Here is a 3,727-nt window from a genome sequence, read left to right as displayed (position 1 = left end):
GGAAATAGACTGTAGTCAGGGGATAGACTGTAGTCAGGGGATAGACTGTAGTCAGGAGATAGACTGTAGTCAGGGGATAGACTAGTCGGGGGATAGACTGTAGTCAGGAGATAGACTAGTCAGTGGATAGACTGTAGTCAGGAGATAGACTGTAGTCAGGGGATAGACTGTAGTCAGGGGATAGACTAGTCTGGGGATAGACTGTATTCAGGGGATAGACTGTAGTCAGGGGATAGACTGTAGTCAGGAGATGGACTGTAGTCAGGGGATAGACTGTCATAAATCATTTCTCTCTAATAACTGAGGCGTTTATCATTCTAACTGTTCATATACAGTATCTTTACCTTCTCTCTCTGCCCTAGATGGAAAGAGGCTCCTTCAAGCATGCATGGGTGCTGGACAAGCTGAAGACAGAGAGAGAGTGGGGCATCACCATAGAGACATATCCCTGTGGACAACCCAGGGCACAGAAACTTAATCAACAACATGATCAAGGGGACCTCTGAGGTAAGTAGGGACATCTCAGGTAGGTAGGGACATCTCAGCTAAGTAGGGACATCTCAGCTAAGTAGGGACATCTCAGGTAGGTAGGAACATCTCAGGTAAGTAGAGACATCTCAGGTAGGTGGGGACATCTCAGCTAAGTAGGGACATCTCAGCTAAGTAGGAACATCTCAGCTAAGTAGGAACATCTCAGCTAAGTAGGGACATCTCAGGTAGGTAGGGACATCTCAGGTAAGTAGGGACATTTCAGGTAAGTAGGGTCACCTCAGCTAAGTAGGGACATCTCAGCTAAGTAGGGACATCTCAGCTAAGTAGGGACATCTCAGCTAAGTAGGGAAATCTCAGCTAAGTAGGGACATCTCAGCTAAGTAGGGAAATCTCAGCTAAGTAGGGACATTTCATGTAAGTAGGGACATTTCAGGTAAGTAGGGCCATCTCAGGTAAGTAGGGCCATCGCAGCTAAGTAAGGACATCTCAGGTAGGTAGGGACATCTCAGGTAAGTAAGGGACATCTCAGCTAAGTAGGGACATCTCAGGTAGGTAGGGACATCTCAGGTAGGTAGGGACATCTCAGGTAGGTAAGGACATCTCAGGTAGGTAGGGACATTTCAGGTAGGTAGGGACATCTCAGCTAAGTAGGGACATCTCAGGTAGGTAGGGACATCTCAGGTAGGTAGGGACATCTCAGCTAAGTAGGGCAATCTCAGCTAAGTAGGGACATCTCAGCTAAGTAGGGAGATCTCAGCTAAGTACGGTGAAACCTTCACCTAAATGTTACCATTCCTCAACGTAACCCGTCATCGAAACCTTAATTGTTAACCATTACAATGAAAATATTCCCATTCCTGCTGTGTTGTGTTGTGCAGGCGGACTGTGCCATGCTGATCGTGGCAGCTGGAGTGAGAGAGTTTTGAGGCAGGCACCTCCAAGAAAGGTCAGACGAGGGAGCATGCCCTCCTGGCCTACACCCTGGGGGTCCAGTAACTCATTGTAGGGGTCAACAAGATGGCCTACACCCTGGGGGTCCAGTAACTCATTGTAGGGGTCAACAAGATGACCTATACCATGGGGGTCCAGTAACGCATTGTAGGGGTCAACAAGATGACCTGCACCCTGGGGGTCCTGTAACGCATTGTAGGGGTCAACAAGATGACCTACACCCTGGGGGTCCAGTAACGCATTGTAGGGGTCAACAAGATGACCTACACCATGGGGGTCCAGTACCGCATTGTAGGGGTCAACAAGAGAAGAGTGAGAACAGCTATGATGAGATGGTGGTGGTGGTGGTCAGAGCCTACATCGTGAAGATCGGTTACAAGCTCAACTCTGTGCCGTTCAATCTCCTGTTGGCATGGGGACAACATGCTGGAGCCCTCCCCCTTGGCCTGAATAACATCCCATTGTTCAGCATTCCAAATAGATGTGTTCTTTCTCAAAGCTTAAGTGCCACAATGCCCCTGGACACTGTGTAGTTCCTCAACTCTCCAGCAGATGTCCTCATGTCCATATAAAATTAATTTACCTGTTGCTCAATCAACTGACACACAAATTCAGCACACAGATGTTCATGTTGTTACTCTGTCCAGATGCCCTTGGTTCAAAGGCTGGGAGCTGGACAGACGGGAGCACCATGCCAATGGGGTGTCTACTAGAGGCTCTGGATACAAGATAAGAGGTAGGGTTACTACTCTAACACTAAACTAGAGTAATATTCTCACAGACAACATAAACAGCACAGAGAACTAATACCTGATATAAAATATTGCCTTATTACTTCAGAAGAGAGTGATGACTAGAAGTCTCTCTTTTGTTTCCCAGGTATTGGAATGCCACCAGTGGGGTCAAGTGATGAGTGGTGTCCTCAGGACCCAAGAGGCCGCTGGGTTCACAGCTCAGGTCAGGGTCAAAGGTCATCCCTCTGGACATCTCAGACAGATACTGTGCTTAAGCCTGGTAGAGGTTCTTCATTTACATAAATGCATTTTCTGTCTCTCTCTCTTTTTTTTCTCTCTCTCTTTTTTCTGTCTCTGTCTGTCACTGTGAGTGTGTGTGTGTGTGTGTGTGTCAGGTGATTATCCTGAACCACCCTGGTAAGATCAGTGCAGACTACTCCCCGGCCACTGACTCCCACATCGCCTGTAGGTTTACTAAGCTCAAAGTGAAGATAGACCTCTGCACGGGGAAGAAGCTGGAAGTCAACCCCGATTCCCTGAAGTCTGGGGACTCTGCCATTGTAGAGATGGTTCCTTGGAAGCCCACATGGGTGGAGAGCTTCTCCAAATACCCTCCACTTGGAGAGTATTTACACCTGGTAACCCTAACTAACATCCACTGTCCTCAGACATCTAGTGGTCCTCTGTAAGCTCAGTTGGTTGAGCATGGTGTTTAAAACACCAGGATAGTGGGACCACGTATATAAAATATGTGCACGGATGACAGTAAGTCGCGTTTGGATAAAAGCGTCTGCTAAATGGGATTTATTATGATATACCTCACTTTTCAAGACTTGCCTGGCTAGCTGCCCTCTGATTCCTTCACTTCCATCTGCGGCCCATGTGTGATCAATTCATTGGCTATAATCAAATCTCAGGGACTGACGTACTTGTAAGAATCACCCTTTTGTGTGTGAAGCTGGCATGCCGTTCTCCACATCTTGCTCTAGTTCCATAAGGGTGGCTGTTTTGGTTACTCACAAACAGACAAGCCTCTAAGCTAAAGCCCCCCCCCCTTGGACAGACATCTGGTTCTTCTGAAACTCTCTCTCTCTCTCTCTGATGATGGTGAGGTTTGTAACATGGATTCACTATTTACCCATTACACAGTCCAGGGAGAGGCTTTGTTGATTTCACTGGCCCTGATTGGGAATATTGGGAATATTTGTCAGAGGTTCTGTGTGCAATCAATGGAGGAAATAATTGCATGTGTTTTTGAAGCTTGAAATCCTCTGTGACACCCCTAGGCCCTGGTCTCCCATGTGTACTGGGCCCAGAATGGCAGTGTGAGGGAGTATTCTTTGTGAGTGGTACCCAGGTACAGGCAGCCTTTTCCATGGCTACGTTTCAACAGGTCTGCTTAGTGTCAGAAAACTCATGCAAGATGAGCAGAATACTGAAACAACATTAAATACTAAGAATGAGGAGCCAATAGAATCCTTGTGAGATGTTAAACAACAATATGAAACACTGTTTCACTGTGTGTGCCTGCATGAAAGCACCAACTGTTC

The 3,727-nt window shown here is 47.1% G+C and overlaps 1 pseudogene; it reads left to right on the top strand.

Moving 5' to 3' along the window:
* Positions 1 to 362: 362 nt before the first annotated feature.
* Positions 363 to 3,523, top strand: LOC118939464 (annotated as a pseudogene).
* The last annotated feature ends 204 nt before the right edge of the window (positions 3,524 to 3,727 follow it).

This window comes from Oncorhynchus mykiss, chromosome 16 (assembly GCF_013265735.2).
Source record: "Oncorhynchus mykiss isolate Arlee chromosome 16, USDA_OmykA_1.1, whole genome shotgun sequence".
NCBI classification, from domain to species: Eukaryota; Metazoa; Chordata; class Actinopteri; order Salmoniformes; family Salmonidae; genus Oncorhynchus; species Oncorhynchus mykiss.
This window is presented reverse-complemented; position numbering and strand designations above follow the sequence as displayed.